We start from the raw sequence: 20,034 nt of genomic DNA on the forward strand, positions 1-20,034 counted from the left end.
GGATGTGTTTTGGGTAATAAAATGACAGCAAGAGGAAAAGAGAGGACTTCCCCCCATGTGGTTTAGAGTAGAGAAAACCTTTCTGCTCTAGCTGCCTGTGAAGGATCAGGAGCTCCTCCCTCAAGAGCTGTGCTCTCCCTGTCACTAGATCTCTTCTCTATAGTGTTGTCACACATGGTGGCCATAGCAGATCACCAAACCCTGAGGTGCCAGCCTGTGGCTGGGCCATGGGACAGGGCCTGAGCTTTTATGGACACATGCAAGTGATGATGCCTTTAAGGACTGGAGAGAATTAAAGGCTCTTCCACCAGAATACTATTCAGTCCCCATCTGCCTGCTCTCGCTCATTCCCATTTGATTTCCAGAAGAGTTTACTTCTTAATTAACGTTTTTAATGCTTCCTTCCTGACATGGAAGACTTTATTGTATTTTTTTTGGCAGGGTATTTCAGAAGGAGATTTACAGATTTGTTCCACATTCTTCTAGAGATTTCACTCAGATGTTCACTGGTGACGCGTCTTGGGATATGAGCACAAGATCACAAAGGAAGACTTAGAGTAATTGAGGCGGAGCAAAACTTCATGCCGCTTAAAATAAAGATGGATTGTCTGCACTGTAACCACCAGACCTCAGCCACATATACTGTAAACCAATTAGCAGCATACCTCTTCCCATATCTCCCAGTTAAACGTGCTGTTACTGCCTGTCCGTAATAATAATTAACACTCTGTACTTAACAGCTCCTTTTCTTCACTAAGCCTAAAGCTCCTCACAAAGGCCAGTGAGTTTTACTTTTGTACAAGTGGGGGAAGCTGAGTCACAGTGTGGTTATCCATCCTACCATTGACTTCCACACGTTGCTTTGGCCAGATGGATCGATGCCAATGGACGCACTGAAGAGTGACAGCATCTTGGGAAAAGTCTCTTGAAGAGGCTTTAATTCAGAGGGATGAAATTCAAAGGGACGTGTGGGTGAGAGAGAAAAAGAACGTAGACAGACAAAACATTTAAGTGATCAGAAGAACTTTCTCTTGGAATTATCTTTCCTTGTGATAGAGGTTTGTGTGCCAAGGAGTGGGCAAGGCTGATGAAGGAAGCCATCAAGCTGCCTCATTTAGGCCAACAGCTATCTCTGGATTATGATAAGGGACTGGCAAGTGTTAGAAATTAACATGGTAGAAAGCACCACATGCACTGAGTATACTGCACTTCCAGAGCTCTTCAGCAGCTGAACATAGGAGTCAGAATACACTGGATCTGCCCTAAGGACCCTTCTTATGCTGAGAATGGATATAAGAGATACGCAGTATGACCCTTTTCCTGATCACTTTTTCTAGGAATCATCAGTTTAGGAGATTCTAGCAGTAGCAATTACACCTGATCCCTTAAGTTTAATAGCTACAGATGGACCTGTCTTCTCTAAATTTGTCTAATCCTTATTTATGCCCTCCATCTCCAAGGCATGCTGTGGTCACCAGTTTTACAATCTGATTGTGTGCACTCTGGAATACTCATGGTACTCACTTATCTAAGACAGACACTTTGAATCACCATAATCTAATCTTGTTGCCAGCCATCTTTCTGTCTCAGCTGATGTGATGATTGAGTCATCAGAGAAATGAACCCAGAGTCTTTGGCACACAGGAACATTCCCATCATTTGATGTAAGGGATGATTTTCTGTGCTGAGAGATACAGTAAGTCCCACATTGCCATTAGAGGGGGCTGAATTCAAATACAGTCAAAGGGAAGCACTGGTGTGTAGTGAGATAACTCCATGACTATGCCTACAAGAAAGGAAATGATGCACAGACATGAAAGGCTTAGGGAGGATTCTCACTTTTGGAGTCAGAAAGCACAGACAGGAGCCTAATGCAGAGAGTAGACACTGGTTCTGGGGAGCTGCTGCAGTGGAGCAAACATCTTTCTTGGGACTTTTATAGCCTTGAGTAGAGATGCAAGAACAGAAGGAAACGCAACTGAGAACACAAATCTTCACTTGGGACTGGGCAGACTCAGAGACAGGTGGAAATATAAGCTTTGTCAAGGTCATAAATCCTTACAATAATGACTGCAGTAATCTGTCATCTGCAGGCATCCTTTCCTATGCTCACAGTCAGAGCCTGCTTGTGGAAATGTAGCCCCAAGACACTTTATGGTTCCACAGGATTCCTGTCTTCTGAAAAATGCTAGATGACAGACCTCTGCATGCCAGAAGCACCTCAGTGACTGCAAACATTGCCTCAACTCCCATTAAGCACTAAGGGAGAAAGGAATGAAAGAAAATAGCGTGAGCTCAACAAGCTGATCAGTACAGCGCATAGCATAACCTTGTCTATCTGCTCTCAAGTGTCTTTTAGGTTAAGCAGTAAAATCTGACTGTAGTAAATATTCACACAATCAGGATTTTGTGAATCCACAATCATTTTAATCATCACTTTTCCCTGTAAAGATCGTGTAATGAAGAGAGCCTAAAAGGAACACTGCTCCATTGATTCCTATCAAGCCATGGTGTGTGATGAACAGCCATTTGACATTACGCATAATTTATCCAAAATGAATCTGCATTTGAAAATAATAATAATAATAATAATTACAAATTATGTACCAAACAGGTTGTTTTGTAGCAACATTTATATCACTGGAACATAGGTATTATCAGAACTCAGTCCTGGGACTTCACAGAGGGCAACACATTTGGCACAGAAAAACTACTGGAAAAAAATAATAATCTGTAACTGAAATAACATAAAATCTAAATCTTCTTGAAACTGAATTTCATTTACTGCACTCCAATTATATTCGGAAAGGTGACTGCACTATTTATTTTTAACACTAATATTTCCTGCAAATTAATTAACGTGAAAGCTCTCCTTTGTTATTCCAGACAATGAAGCCCCAAACCAGTGCCATCCTAAAATTAGGCTGCTGCAGCTTTTAACAGGGGCTCCCATTCATCTGCTAATGTGATGCAATTTAGCTTTAGTTGCCATAAATATTAACAGCAAGGGCTTTTTGTTCTTTTACTCCCTCTTGCTGCAGCCTGTTGCAAAGACTGAGATTTAAAGTAATCTCAAAAAGTGCAAGACTTTGCTTCTGTATAATTTAAAGACAGATTTTGCTTTGCTAAATCCTCAGGTGGAAATTTCAGGTGATAAATTATCTGGTAAGAAGAGCTGGGTGGCAAGCAGAACTGGTCAGTGTCCCTGCCTCTTGTCCAGAAAGGTGCACAGCACCCATACCCAGTGCTAGGTTCCCTTAAGGCAATGGTTTTACTCAAATATCTATTGATGTTTATTACACAGTAGCTCTCTCTAGGGATAATATGAATTCGGATCTCTTGAAAGTCTCTTATGTAGGCTTTGCTGATTCATTTCCCCTGCAGGATCCAAAAGGATCATTCCCTCCCACACAGTCGGCAAAATCCATGCTGCAGACTCACTTTTTGCTCTTTGGGTCTAGACCTCCTTCCTGAACTTCCATCTGCAGAGACTTCCTGAGCCAGTTTTGCACAATGATTTGAGTGACAGACCAAGGGTGGATACGTCATCGAAGGAAGGGAGCATGTGACTTGCTCTAAAACAAGCTTCTGCAACCCATCAGGTACATACTTATGTGCTCGCTCAACTACTATATTCACACTAAAGCTGAATTCAGCCCTCTTATAAACCACCCTGCTTATATGTACTGAAATTTAATCCCACCTGTGGCATTTCCTCTAGTAGCATGTGCTCCCCTGCACTGGCTTTGCATTTCAGCCATTCAGCAATCATTTCTCCTTGTGATCTGGAGACATCAACCCATTCCCATGTTGTGCTTGTGAATGCTGTTCCCACGTCAGGTATTACAATGAGATTTATGAGCCAAAACTACACCACTGATGACAGGCCACAGAAGACAGCTGATAAGGAAATCTGCTCAAAATTCCCAGCTGCCTTGCTCTCCTGATAAGCTTATGCAGCCTAAGATACCTCGAATGTTCCCAGTAGGGTTTCGTAATTCAGTCAAGTGTAAAGTAGAGTTGCAAGGACCACACTTATACAAGGACTGCACATATTCAGCTAGTGCTCTAAGGTTATACCTAAAGAATATCTGAACTGGAGCTCAAAGCTGGAATGAGTTTTATTATAACAACTTTTAAGCAAGTAAACATTGGTGGAATGAGAGAGCCTAAGGTGTATCGTGTGGTCAAGTCATTCACCACCACCAATATGAATGATAACCACAGGGATGACCTAGCAATTGTAACATTTCATTCTGACTGTTTTAAAGCAACCCAATAATACCCGGAAGGTTTTCACCATCAATAACTGAAATGTATGCTGCGGACATTTCCTACCACATAAAAGGCAAGAAACTAACCAGTAAAAATGGAAATGGCTTTAGCAAAAAGAAATACTGCTTGACCAATGTGATTGCCTTGTGTTATTAAATACCTGACTATTGTAACACTGTCTTTCATAGCTGTTTCATATCAAGTTGAGGATGTATGAGTGATTGATGGAGGTTTGAAAATTGGCTAGATCCCTAGTCTCAAAAGCTGAAATCAATTGACTGGAAAGGGGGGCTGGAACTAGTTGATCTTTGAGGTCCCTTCCTACACAAGCCATTCTATGATCTATGAAAGGACCTTGATATAGCAGTACAGGCCAAGCTGCCAACACTATTTGTTCTCTCTTTGCAAATAAGGCAAACTGCTCTTCTGCCTTCGGAAGAAGATCATTAGGAGATCAGAAGAAATCATGATACTCCTATGCTTAGCACTGAGGAAGCTTAACATGGAGGACTGTTTCTGTGAGCCCCCAGTTCCAAATGGACATGGAGAAAATGAGGAGGGCTACCAAGCAGAGGGCCATGAAGGTGGTGAGCATCCAACCTACAATAAGTGGTTGAAAGCTGGATGTGTACATCCCAGAGGAGGCTAAAGGTCAATTGAATATCAGACTAGAGCTACCTGAGAGAAAGTTACAGGGCTTTACTGAGCTTTGTTCTACCAGACATGTATCTGTTCAACATCTGGCACTTAGCATGGTTCCCTCTTCTTTCTCCTGGCTGAAGATGCATACTTTTCTTCTCAGGATGAGAAGAGGGTCTTTGCAGCTGTTCAAACTCAGCTGCAAGTTCCTTAGTTCTGTGCATATTCCCTCATACTTTATGAGTTCCCGGTTCCTGAAGTGAATAATGGCTGTAGGATGTCTCTGGTTGTCTTGCCACCTTGTAAATCTGTAATTTGAAGTGTAATGACCAAGTGCAAATACTAATTTCCTATGAACAATAAATATCACTCAAAGCATCTTCCATAGACTCGGGATGCTTCAGTAACATACATCTTCTTAAAAGCTTAACAGGCATAAAAATCATTTGTATTTTCTCCCTTTCTCAGAGATCACTGAATTTTATTCATCACTAGGGAAGTTCACCTGACATTCTATCAGCCCTGGGTATATCTGTATCGACAAGACAATAAAAATTCTTGTCTATCACTCTACGGCTGTCACCTTTGGCTTCCTCACTTGGTTGTGAAGGAATTTAATGGAGGTAAGAGAATAATGATGAAGAGAAAAAGATTACAAACTTAATGGCCTGTGAATGCTGTTTATAGTTTATCATCATTACAGATGGTATTTTCTTGCTCATGCTCCCTGCTTGATTTCTCATGAACTGTTGACAAAGTAGGAGTTCCAGGTACAGCTATAGAGAAAAAATTCAACTGGAAGAAAGAAAAGGCAACAGAAAGAAATAATATTCCTTTAAGCTACCCTTCTATTGCAAGGAAAAAAATGAAAAAACTAAAGCACACACACACAACAATAACCCACAGCCAACCAAAAAGAAAAACACCCCACAAGAACCAAGAAGCCTTGAGGCTGATTGAAGATACGAGCTCGCTCACTGACAGTATTTAATTTCAGGATGGAAAAAATGGGCAAGCAAAAAATTTCTTTTAGACGATTCTGCCCTACTTCCCTGAGGCATCATTTCTAAACTCATGGTCAAGAATCGTTTCCTGGAGACAACTGCATCACTCATGGATCAAACAGAAGAGCTTTTCATATACACACTTAATGTGATAGAAAATCAGGTGAGGTAGGTCTGGCCATCTGTTTTTACTAACTCAGGTCATTTTGCCTCAGATGGGCTGTACAATACTTACAGTATGATACTTTTCTGCAGACATTCACATCTGAGAATCACAATGAGCAGAAAGTTCAACTCCCCATTCGAGCACATGTTATGAAGGATCTACCTGGTTGGAAACAAGGGCAGAAGAGGACAGGAATTCCTTTTCTGACCTTTTCTTCCTCCAGTCTGATTGATTTTTATACAGCTTCTCAGATCAGTGGCACCCATCTACTATTTTTTAGTTTAATGAGACAGATAAGGGTATTCCCTCTAATGAGAGCAGAATAAATGTTCGTAAGAAAGCAGGTGAAGACCACATTGGGTGGGACTCTGCTCTTCTTACCAAACTATCAGAAGGAAGGATTTGAAGCGTGTAATGAAAAAATCAGGATAAAATGCAAAGGAAATCTGTATTTCTGTGTTGTCAATCTATCCATAGCAAGTTTGAAGTAAATTTTGAGTTCCTGAATTGGGGCATGGTGGTGATGAGTTGATGGTTGCACAGGATGATCTTAAGTGGTCTTTGCCAACCTTAGTGATTCAGTGATTCTAAGTCATGGATTAATATAAAATTACCAAGTCTCTTACTTTGATTTCTTAAAATAATAACAATTAACATAATAATTATAATAATAATTAGCCCTCTTATCTGTGGAGAACACTATGAAAACAAGGCTCCATCTGGCTCAAAATCTAATTTGTAGAATTGCTTTGGCTGAAAATATAAAGCCAAAGCAGTCAAATTTAAATGCTTTGTTTGAATAGTTTAAAAACAAAATGTCTCCTATTCTTTGGCTAAAAACAACGGTATTCTGGAGCTAACTTTGCCTGTATGAAAAATTTTACACATATAGTTATTTAAAATATAGATATTTGTGCTTACATACAGCATGCAGAAAAGTAAAACTAGATACTTCGTTGCATGATAAACAATAATACTTTTTAAAAGAGGTTTCTTTCTCTAATTTGATATTGAGTTCATTTCTTGCCCAGAGCTCCTAGCAATTTATCTGGGACATCTGTGGGTGTAGCACCTGGAAGGTCATATAATACAAACAAATCTGACCGCTCAATACATATATACTCTCACAAACATCAATAAATGGCCCAAGCAACAGAAGAAAATCTTAAGCTAAGCTTCTGCTGATTTCATCACAAGCATTCCCTGAGATTCAGTACATTTATATCAGTGTTTGCATGTGTACAGCAATAGAGTTTTCCTTATGTCAAAACCATTCCTGCCAAAGTTTGGAGCATTCACTAGTCCAAATCTGAATCACTCTGATTTTCTCCTCCATTTGAAACAATCTATCTTCAAAAGATAGCGTGCTTCATTTCACTTTTCAGTCTAAAGTCATTTTTAACACTTTTAACAAGACCCCTCAATAACCTTTAAAAAATGATTTCAGTTTCCAAGTCTGGCCACGACTCCGTGTATATTTCAATTCATTTATGTCTGATTGCAGACAGTGGGAGTCTTTTCATTGATTTCAGTGGAATTTGGATCAGGTTCATTTGCAGCATAACTTACATATGTTTGCTGCCATGCAATAAGCCAACTGCCACAGCAGTGATATCCAGGGGAACTGAGCAAGTATCTCTTCTATCTACAGGAAATAAATCCAGAATTTCAGGCTGTGCCTGGGCGAAACTTAAGCAAGTGCTGGTTTATTCACGGTGGCCACAGAGCACATCCTGAGTGTCTGTCCTTTGTGCTAAGAAAGAGCTTCTTTTCTGATTCAGTCCCTCCAGCAGTCAGCTCATGTTAATATCTGATACGGTCCCTGGGTCTCCTGCATAGTTCCTTCACTGTGGCTTCAGATACTCCTTGACTCACTCTAGGCATTTTGCTGCTTTAAACATCTGCTGCATGACTCTTTGAGGTGCAAACACACCATCTTTAACACAGTTACAATCTTTCTGCAGTTTCCAAACAAACCAAAAACAAATAAATAAGGGATGGGGCCTGCACTGCTCTCCAGTTTTGTTTTCCCTCACATAGGTGTATCTCTGAACAACCTCATTTTGTCTTCATTGCCATTGTTTTTGCCAGACTATATAATTATGTTGATTGATTGGTGGGTGGCCGAGAAAGTTTTAATTAGATCTACAGGGATTTCAGAAGGACTATGTATTTTAAAAAGATGCAAAACAAGGTTGTTAGAATTATTGTTTGTTTATATCATGAGGCATCTTCTGTGAAATATGACGTCGGCTCTTTGCAATTCCTGTTCTGTCCTCTCCTCTCCTGCCTTGCTTTTCACTTGCCTGATGGGGAATGGTGAACTGGCACTAATATCCATGTACCAAAGCAATGCTGCCAAGCTGTTGCTGCTGCAGCATCCAGCAGCTCAAGCCCTGCCAAAAAGAGCCATTGATCCACCCGCTTGTGCCAGTTCAAATTAATGGAGAAGGAATATGCACTTTTGTGGAAGGGGTGAGTGATTTGGAACAGGCAACTGGCACGGGCAACAGTGAGCAACACTGAAGGCAGGGAGAGAACTGCATTGGGGAGGTCTTTCTGGCTGGCTCTCGTTATTAATTTTTGACTGGAAATGGGTTGTTTTTATTTATTCAGTTGTCTAAAAATATCCCCATAATGAATTAACCTGAATAGGGGGAAGAGGACAGAAAAACGCATATTGATTTTCTAAAAGCAGGCTGGAATGCTGTTATTTTCCAATTAACATTCAGCATTAGAGAACAATCCAGCTGGAAAGAACCAGCTAAGCAATACAAAGCTTTCTGCTCTCTGCACTTTTTCTAGTGATTTTTTTTTTCTCACTTAACTTCTTAAAAAAATAAATAAATCCTAATAACCAATTATACTATTTCCTTTGCAGGTGGGATCTGTGGTGGTGATCCAGCCCTTTGTGCTGAAGCAGAAGGTATGCTCATCTAATGAAAACTACCCATGCTCCACTGCAGGAGGGAAGTATGAGAGGAAAACCACCAGATCTGGCCAATTTCAAGTTCCCCTTAATGACTGCTTCCATCCAAATGACGAGTCCTTAAACAACTGCCAGCTCTGTTCTGTTTCTATGATCCTAAGGATGGCTTCTTTGGGGATCTCACCCGATAATTCCTTAAACCTGAAGTTCAGGGTCCTGACTCTGCTCTTTGCCAGGCACATGCTCCTCAAGATCACAAACTCGACCAGGGAATGGTCCTCCCCCTGCCCTGACTATCCCTAATGGGAAGCTTGCAGCTGTCACCATAACAATTCAGTTGTGTGATTTGTCCCACCATATTTCTGTGATAGCAGCAAATTTAGGTTTTCTGAATTTTCAGATCTTCTAAGTTCCTGGTCTTGCTATTCCAGGAGTGCCCTGTAGTATTTCCTGGTGGGTCACTCCATAATGAAGGGATAAAATCTAATCACAAGCTTTCATAGTGAACCACTGAGATGTTGAATCATACAAGAAAGGCTTTAAGACTCAAGGAGTTAAATGGTTTTGCTGCCCCTGAAAGTCCTGCTGCGTACCTCCATTTGCTTAAAACTGTGTCATGAAACACTGCACTGCCACAGCTACAGTAGGACTGAAGTCTCCTCAGTCTGAGCCCCACAATATACATGGTTTGCCCAGCACAAGTAAAGTGGGGCAGATCTTCAGGAGGGTTTGAGGCTGGGAAAATCATCCTGAAGCTCAAGTGAGTAAAGAAATAACAACTTGGCAACGTTGTTGGGAAGTTTATGGAATGATACAAACACTCTTTATTATTATGCAGAGATGGAAATGTTACCAGATATTTCTCAACTATTTTGCATAAATTTCAATATATATGTTCTTATTTAGCAAATATTTATTTAGCTCTCACTGCAGTTTTCCTTTAAGGGTCTAGCAAGGGCCCAAAGAGAGTGACAAAATCCTGCTCCTACTCAGGAATGATAGGCCCCACAGCCACACTATAATGTTTAGAGTCTGGAGACAAATTTTAGTGCCTGGATTAATTTATAATGTCTAAAGATGCTTTGATAATTGTGTGCATAGGAATAGAAAACAAATTCTCCAGATTAAAGAGCATAAAGAAAGCTTGTTTGGATTAGCACGAGCAACTGAAAGCATCAATTTGATTCTTGTTATACATGTATATATAATTTAGTGAACTGCTAAATAAACATACTCAACTGTTCCTCTGCTGAAGGCTCTAGCTGTAAATTTTTCATTACCATAAAAATGTACAGCTATTAGATGGATCTTTTAGTATTCAGCAGAATCAGTTTTTAAGCAATAAGATATATATAGTTTTTATATTTCCTTAAGGACCTTTCTTAACCATGATATTTCAGTTGGGTGAAAATTGTTCTGCCATATACTAGGTGCTGACAGAACTGTCCCTGTAGGAGCAGGTGGGTGGTTTTTGACCCACGAACACTTCAAGTCACCCCTACCTTCAAGGAGTTTATGAATGGCCAGTATCAGAGTATGGAGACAGCTACATCATATCTTGATCTGTTTCTCCCTATCCTGCTATTAGCTTATAGGTAGTCTTCATCCTCAATAAAAATGGGTCTGATCCCTGGATAATGTCAAAGAATGAAGGCTAGATAAGGAAAAGAGGAACAAGACCAAAGAAAGATGCCAAACATTCAAACCAAACAAAGGTATAGCAAGTTACGTGAGTTTGGCAACAGAACACAAGATGGAAAAGGGCCAGTTTTTATGGCAATTTCTTTGGTAGTGTAAATCCACTACACCTTCCACAGAACTCAGAGTATCATGTAAAATAGAGAACAAATTCTCTATCTGAAGCTAGTGAAAGGCTGAGCGTTGTCATGGCGAGAAGATACCATGGGACCATTACACAAAGACAGGGAGTGACCTAATGATGCCATTGTTATAACTATTCTTTACGCAACAAGGTTAGATTTGTTATTTGCCTGTTTTTAGTAGATATGTCCAAGGGACATGATTCTGTAGAGGATTTCAGAATGACTTCATCCTGAATTTGGGGGGGAGGAAAGGGAAAGATGATGATGAAGAAAAAAAAGCAGCAGCATGGCATTTTTCACTGTTCTTGCACTGCTGGAATGCTTTTCAGGGGAAAGTATATATATTTTTGTGGAATGATTTGATAGTGTTGGAGCAGCACTTTATATTTGGAAAGTGAAGGTTTTTGCTGCTCAAAAATCTGACATCCTCATCACAGGATTAAATGTGGGTGCACAGACACGTGGAAAGATTTTTCTAGTGTATGTGATGTACCAAAGCCCCACATAATCAGAGATCTGTAATAAACTCATTTTCTGCCCATGTACAATTGGTACTAGGGGAACCGCTTCCCTATTTCACTTCTCAAGAAATGCTCCCCACAAAAGAGCAAGCCTCCAGAGGCCCCTGATCTGAATCACCATTTATTACGCTGCCTCTTGAAATCCCTTAGAGTACCAAGCTGAGCACTGAACAAAGACCACTGCTCTTTCCCATAAAATGTTACAACCCACGCCATGCAAGAATTAGGCGATGTTAAGCTGTGTGTAGACATGCTGAAAGCTGTCCTGCATTAAATTAGTAGGAGTTACATTGCTGGGACAAAACTTCACCCCAAGAAATTGCAGGATTAAGCCTCCAGATTATATTAACATCTGTTGTTTTCGGAACACAGCAAAAGTTATCGCCTGTTCCTCCACTGAGCATTCGGTCATGGAAAAAATAAGAAAAAAAAACAAGGAGTAGGCATTGCTTTGCCCACTTGCAATCTCTCCTGAAACTTCTCTTTCTAACAGTCTTGAAAAACTGCTCTGATCCGCAGCTACGGATTATCTGTGAGAGAAATACCTCATGTAGGAACAGCTGCAGTTCGGAGTTTTAAGGTTGACATGAGAGTACTTTGTGTCACTCGAAAAGCTATTGAAAACTTCCAGCAGACACCGTCACTTCAAGACAGTCTTCTTTGGCAGAAATCTGAACATTTCTCAGCCAATTTGTCTACTCATCACACTTCTAAACATGGACATTCTAACTATGCAAATATTTATCAGTATTTTTGTCCTTTCTAATTAATACTATTGGGGTTTTTATGTTTGTTTGTTTGTTTGGACAAACATTGAATTTTTGTTATAATTTGCTTCATATCACAATTTAGATTGTGTTACACAAAAAGTTTAAATCCTGTGGAAAATTACGCACAATCCCCATATGCACATTCCAAATCTTCATTAATCTGAAATTAGCTAGTTTTCCATCACAGAATGGCTTAGGTTGGAAGGGACCTTAAAGATCATCTCATTCCAACCCTCTGCTATGTGCTGGTTGCCAACCACTAGACCAGGGCGCCCAGGGCTCCATCCAACCTGGCTCTGAATGCTTCCAGGGATGGCATCCACGGTTTGACGTATGCAAGTTTGGCAAAGCTTACTGAGAACTGATAGTACACATCACATATGGTACAATCAATTCCAGAAATTAATATATTTATGGAGCATTTAGGGAGTCTGCAAGGACTGTCAAGATGCCTGAAGCACTGGTTTCTACAGCAGCATTGGGTGATTTGTTGCCATTTCAATTTCATCTTGTTCACAGCAACACCTCTTAAAAGTGTTAACATAGATTTCTCAAGAGTGTTGAACTGACTTCTCAGATGCTTCAGCTACTGTCTCCAGAGCTGATGCAACACACCACTTTGGAAAAAAAAAACAGTGAACAGCAAGACATCATTTCTCTGACTACACTCAAGTCTGTGGTTCATATCACACTCCACATCTGTTCGAGGTTGGGTTCAGAGTTGGTACTTCTTACTTTGCTCTGTCTCTACTGTCCTGTAAACTGTCCCACAGCACCATAGTTTCAGGATGTAGCATGGGGAAAAGGAGGATTTCATGAGCTAGCTGCAAGCTCAGCTTGTATCTCCGGGCAATGCAGCTGGATTCTGTATCCTGGCTTATGTGGAAGCAGCCCGGAAAGCCCACCTGCACCAGCAGCATTGTAGGTCCAACCTGCAGCTGAAACAGCCTGTAGCTCTCTTTGTTGGGAACATCCTGGTTTTCCCCCCACAACAAGGCCTAATGAACATCATCAGGAAAAAAAAAAAACAACCCCACAATAATTTATGTTTCATCACTCAGAAGCAAAAATATATATCTACTTAAAGGTACACTTCTATCTACTAGAATCTAACTAAGCAGTGGATAAACATGACATAAAACAAATATCAACATTTCATACACTGCCAGGTGAAAGATCAGAAAATATCAAGCTTTTTGTTTTATTATTATTTCTCTCCATATTATCCCAATTTCAAGGACATTTATATCCTAATTTTCCACACAACCCTCAGCTAAAACATGCCTCATTAGCTCACATGCAAGCTTTCATGCCTCCATAACACAAATTTCTCCTCTCTTCTGCCTCAGATGGCATTTTTCTCCTCAGCGCTGCGGCTTAAATTGATTTACTGCCCCAAACACAATTCAGATGCTCTGCGGTTTCATGGCCCTTTTAAACTCTTCTCAATGGCAGCGGATATGGAAGCGCTGTTCAGGTCCTCGCATTTAACATCATTTGATTCTTCTCTCTCTGTCCTCCATCTCCCTCACTTCCCCTTATTTGTATTCTCATCAGTGTCACATTAAATGCCATGGAACATGCTTTTAAGGTAATAACAGGCCTGAAGTTTATGAAATAAAAGATTGATATCTGCTTCATAAAACTCCGGGGAAGCAATATCTTTTCTGCATCTCGCCATCCCTTTTCTGTAGCTACCTTTATACATTTTGGAAGCAGAGAAGCATTTAAAGAAAGGAAAAAAAAAAAAAGAAAAAAAAAAAAGGAGATATCTCCAAACAGCTGTGGGATTTGGGAACCTGGTGTGCTGTTAATTTCTTTATCATTCTAACAGCTAGCAAGTTGCACTTGCTTCTTTGTGTATTTCAGTGGTATATTTCTATCAAGGGCTTGGAAATCTTTTCCCTTAAATGTCACTAGATTCTGAAATGTTCAAGCTTTGTGCAGTAGTTTATGGTTGTCACACACCGAAAGGGCAATGGATGTAGAAACTGTCTATTACTGCAGATAAGCAGAATGGATGCCAGCTATCCGAATGGAATGAGGAACAAGGCTGTGAGATCAGGATGGAATTGTACACTGATGCTCAGGCTGGAGGCATCTGGGCACCACATGTGAGACCTATGCCATTAGACCGAATAACCTTTCTAACTCTTCTTACCTGCAGGTTGGTTCTTCTAGACCTGCATTCAGATTAGGGACATACTCATAATATGCATTAGAGGCTTTGGTCACAGATCTTTATTTGGGCTCCAGCAGTTGCTTCGGCTTCCGCTTCATCAGGTCTGAGCTCTCCAGAGCAGTACCTGAGTCAAACAGTTGCAGGGTGATGACAGAATGTAGATCTGACAAAGCTCTGGCATGGTGATTCTTTTTAGAGTTGAACACTACCCACAGTTTAACCCTTAGTTTTGCAGATTAAAAGACTGACACAGGTACATTTAAGATGAAAAAAAATCTTCCTCTTTGTGGTACTTTTCCCTCCTCCCCCCTTTTTTTTGGCAGTCATAGACTGTGTTTTTCATCCCTGACAACATAGCTCAAATTAGAACAGAAAAGCCATTGCATTTCAAATTCTTGCTTAGCTGCCTCTAAATACTGATATATATATATTTGTTTTATAATTATTTTAAAATGCTGCCCATTTAGCAAAACTTGCTGAAGTGGATAGATGAGAGAGGTGGGAGAACCTGAAGAAGTAAAATACCATGCTAACAGTATTTACACCAATTTGTCAGTGTCTCTCTACCGGCTTTTCTCTGAGCTGTGGAATAGGCCCTACAGACACAATCCACAGCCCATCACAGGGCATACCAATAGATGCTCCTATAAAAGTGGTACATAGCATCCCAACATGGAAAATGATAATGACATTTTGAGCTCAAATAATGTATTTGTATATTTTTTTTCTTTTCTTTCTCCCCATCCTCCCAAACATCATAGGTTGCAGTAATATCAGTAATAGAGCTGCAGCTCTTAAGAAAAGCATATTTGATGCTGTGAAGTGAAAGGATGTTGCAGATCTGAATTACCCACCAGAAGAAATAGTAAAAGAGCCCAAACTGATCAACCATTGGATTCAAAGCAGGTCTTTCCTTTCTGAAAAATATTAAAGGACAAAGTATGTTTTCTTTCCAAGTGAGGGGAAATCTCTGAGCATGGCACAGGCTGGCCCAAAAGAAATAAAGCAGTTCTGTAAACACCATAAATGTATAACATGAAATCAGCAAAGCCCTGGCCCCAGACCCATACCTAAGCTTTGGAAAAATACTTAAGTAGATTGAATGTAATTTGTTGGCTGGAGAAACGTCTCCAAACTTGTGAATTAATGTGAACCATGGTTCAGTTTTGTTTATGTATCTGAGGGCACACAACTGGTGAGGGTTGTTTCAGGACAACTTGTACTGGGTATACTTCACTCTGCTTAGATATCTGTGCTGCATTCATCCACTGTCTGAGGAAAGGGCTGTTTAATAACAAGAGGGAGCAGAGGAGGGGAAGACACACAGTTTACTGAATAATAATGTCAAAATTCAATGCACCAGAGCATTTTGATTTAGCCGTTTCAGGGGATGGCAGCCCTAAAAGCAGCACTTGACCTGCTATAAGAACATTGAAAATCTGAATAAGCACAGGGAGGAAGTACACAGATAATGTCCCTGAGACACAGAGTAGGCAAATATATAAACTCTTAGCCAACCACTCCTCAAAATGGTCCTTCTCCGATCAATGCAGACCTTCCCCCCTCACTGCTATTTATCTAGAAAAAGAGAAAGTGAAAAGAACTGAGGCAGAAAGAAGTTTGCCCTATCTCTGCTTCATCGAGAGTGGCAAGAGCCAGCAGATACAATCTCATATTGATCCCATCTTGATGGGAAACAGATGTGGACATGTGGACATTTAGCTACTACAACTGAAATCATGAGCAAGGAAGCAGTTTTCTCAAAAATAAAAAAAAAAAAAATTAAAAAAATTAAAAAAAGGTTTTCTCTTTAAAAGATGAGTTTGGTCATTCTGAAGCAAAGTAGCTGGATACAATACTGCTATCAAAGCAACTGTACAGTTATGTAGGTGGTTATCTCAAAAAATAAGCAGAACAGGCTGGAAAGGCAGCAAAGATACTTAAGACCTGGCTATTCATGGGAAAGTCAGGAAAGTCTACACAGTTATTGCAGATTGGCATCAGACTACTGACTGCAAGCAATCCTTATTTTAAGAGAATTCTACTCTTCACTTCTATTTTCCAGGGACAGAAACACTGTCACTCATCGTATAGCTCTACCAGGGGACTTAATTAACTGTTTCTTTTAGCTCTCAGTTCAGAGTAGATGAAGATTCCAGGTATAAGTTAGAAGATCATCCATGGATGCAAGGAAAAATGCAATCACAAAGATTATTTCATAATTCACCTTGATGTCCATGTCCTCTCTCACACTGAGAACTCATATAACTACTTCAACTCTGAAACAAAGTGCAAATCTGAAGCAAAAATTTGCTCTTCCTCCTCAGCTTCTTTGAAGATCCCCTCTGTTCAGATTCTACCTCCAGTGCTGTACACTGCATGTGTTCCATGAGCTCTTCCTCAAAGATCACAGTTTTTCATCACCTCATAAGAATACACAGTTTCATGCAGTCCAGTTGGACATAAATAGTGTAAGTCAAAATGAGCTTTCACCCTTTTTCCTGCTAATGGCAGTTAGGAGATGTTGAAAACTGATATGCTTGCAAGGCCCCATCTGAAGTACTGCATCCAGGCCTGCCCCCCCCCCCCCCCCCCCCCCAGTACAGGAAGGATGTGGAGCTCTTAGAGTGGGTCCAGAGGAGAGCCACTAAGATGGTCTGAGGGCTGGAGCACCTCTCCTATGAGGAAAGGTTGAGGGAACTGGGCTTGTATAGATTGGAGAAGAGATGGCTTTGGGGAAACCTCCCTGCAGCCTTCCAGTACTTGAAAGGAATGTATAAACATGAGGGGGAATGCCTGTTTGAGAGGGTGGACAGTGACAGGATAAGAGGGAATGATCTTAAACTGAGACAGATTTAGGTAAGATATTAGGAGGAAGTTTTTCATGCAGAGGGTGGTGACACACTGCAACAGGTTGCCCAAGGAGATTGTGGATGCCCATTCAAGGATGCGGCTCTGGGCAGCCTGGTCTGGTGGTTGGCAACCCTGCACATAGCAGGGGGGTTGAAACTAAGATGACCATTGTGGTCTCTTTCAACTCAGGCCATTCTGTGATTCTATGATTAGGCACTCCACCTTCCCAATGGTTACTCTATATAAGACCTATGCATGTGTTTACAGCTGTTGGCACCTTAATAATCACACTTCTAATTCTGTCACTGAAGGTCTTGAATTCAATTCTGCTTATGATCCAATAAGGATTCATTATGACTTACCGAGACAGAAATTTATCAATATAAAGATAAAGATTTCTCCTTCCACCCTCTTTGAAATAGGATTCCCAGCAGGCACATCACAATTTCTATGAGCCACTCTGAACACTTCAGACTGAACATTCTCTTGCAAAAAGTGAGATATTTTCCCAAAGTTGCCTAGCAGACTACACATGGAATGAGAAACTGAGGCATGACAAATGACAGTTCAGTGTTCTGAATACACTAGGACTTGTAGACAAGAGGAGAGAAAAAAGATGGAAGAAAAGATTTTTAAACATTCCTTCCTCTTTATAACTTCTTCCATCTGAGCAGCAGTTAAACATCAGTCATCTCTCTGACCTACCTTTGCTATTGAAGGACACAATTTCTCAGCAGAGGAGGTATTCCTAAGAGAGATCCTACTTCTCCAGAACTCTAAACAAATATTCTGCTGCTTGGTAAAGGGAGAAAAATCTTAGGCAGATATGTTCTACCATAAGGTCTAATTTTATCTGTGTGCAGTTTCATGCAGTTCTAGTCTCAGTCTGTCTCTGCTTGAGTATTCTGCCTGTAACACAGCAAGAAGCACACAGCAAAACACTCTTCTCACAATCCATTAAGAGTATGAAAGGTTACAGCCTCCACAGACAGATGTTCAGCTTCTCAAATCTATCTGAGGATGTGCAGCTCCCCAACCCAATTCCCAGCATGTAAATAAAGTATCCCTATACACTGTGTCACAACAGAACTGTGGGAAAGACAATTCCAAAAAGTCTGGCTGAAGCCTAAGAAGAGGGGAGCTCAAAACACTTCCTTCATCAGGAACAACTCTAGAACATACCTTACAAAATGATCTCAATTCCATCATTTGTCAGACCACACTGATGGAAAACCCTGAATAAAAGTAATTAGGAAAAAAAAACCAACCTTCAAATGCTGAACAAAATTGTGTTCTAATTTCATATGTTCATTTTTCCCTGATTGGAAAGTCAGTTTCATTCCAGTAAACTCTACATATTTTTCTTTAAAAAAAAAACAACAACAACAAAAAAAACCCAACAGACTAACTAAATATTGTACCAGAACCCAATAATGTAGTTAATTAGAAAGTCCAAGGTAGCTGATAATTCAGTAGGAAACTGCTAGCTCAACTCTTAAATTTAAATTGGACTTTAAAATTCCTCCAGCTTTTGCTAATCTTTGATGCTCAGGGCTACAAAGCAGGTTATTTGTTTTGGAAAAATAATATGATTTTTACATTACAGCCCTTTTATACATTTTTTCTATCCCAGTTTCCTAAAGAAACAAGGTGTTTTGTCAAGCTGTTTGTCATTCCTCCCTTCATTACTTTTGCACACAGTTGCCAATTTCAACCACGTTTGACAGAGGGAGATAAGTCTCAGAAACATTTTACAGGTTTCATTGAACACCGTGGGTAGAGAAGTGAGGCTTGGAGGAGAAGCTGCTTGGAAGAGGAGCAGAGACAACCCAGCTACTGCACACCATGGCTGGGAATTAGTATCGGCTCACCAAGATGGGAAAGGACCAAGGCATCAAAGGCAACCAGAAGACAGGGATGGGTAAGGGAGCTGCGGCTGCTCCAATGGAAGGGACTACAAGGTAGAGTAGACGTGGTGGTGGAAGAATGAAGGCCCTTTCAGAATCTGATTTCATAAACTGTGATAGTGCTAAATTAAGGTATCAGTGTTGGTAGATCTGTAAAATCCTTAGAGATCAGATGTTAGAGGAAGACAGAGAAGGCATAGGGAGACAAATAGCCGTGCTGTAGATTGTAAAAATCATTCTTTTATATTCATATATAAAAGGACAGATAGATTAAGGAAAAGAAAGGATTAATTTCTTCAGCTGTAAAGAACCTCACAGTCTATTACCATCATCTTGCAGAAGCCAGTAGCCATCACGGCAGATGTCTTTTCTTTTCCCGCACTTCTAGAAATTAAACTGTCATCCTTTGTTTCACCCAGTGGCTTCACCATGATATGATACTGTGCTGAAGAGGGATTCAATTCAAAACAGTCCCCTTGGCTTCACTGTCTCCTCTGTCAGATAGGAACCTCTTGATGAAATCCAGGATATTGCACGTGAGACATCAAGGCAAATGAGGGTTGGCAAGCATGAAGCTGGATTGTATTTTTGGCAATGAAATACTCCAATTGCAAAACCTGGAGGACATCCAGAGCCTAAAGTTCTGTTTTATCATGTGGATTGGGAAACAAGTACTTAAAGCAATTTGAAGATAAGACCTTCTCAAGTCAGGTAGAGACGACATCACGAAGGACAAACTCTCAGTGCAGTTCTACATATTTTGGCAGTTAGCACTCAAGATAAATCCCTCTTCTCTGAACTCTGGGAAAGGCAACAGAAAATGAGTATTTAGAGTGTCATTAAAGCACAAACTTGCTTCCCTTAGCCTCGCCATAAATTTTGCTGTAGTGATTTAACATCACTGTTGTGCAAACTGTTAGTGATGTTTCGTTTCCCCAGGGAGAGCAACTTTGCAGGGTTAAGAA

At 40.4% G+C, this 20,034-nt stretch overlaps 1 protein-coding gene across 1 annotated transcript in view; it reads right to left on the reverse strand.

Annotated features, from left to right (window-relative positions):
- Window positions 1-20,034, reverse strand: part of LOC107316050 (VPS10 domain-containing receptor SorCS1) — a 402,901-nt gene that overhangs the window by 260,034 nt on the left and 122,833 nt on the right. The gene's annotated exons all lie outside the window — the stretch shown is intronic.

Source organism: Coturnix japonica, chromosome 8 (genome assembly GCF_054131305.1).
Source record: "Coturnix japonica strain WE chromosome 8, WE-NBRP24, whole genome shotgun sequence".
Taxonomy (NCBI): Eukaryota; Metazoa; Chordata; class Aves; order Galliformes; family Phasianidae; genus Coturnix; species Coturnix japonica.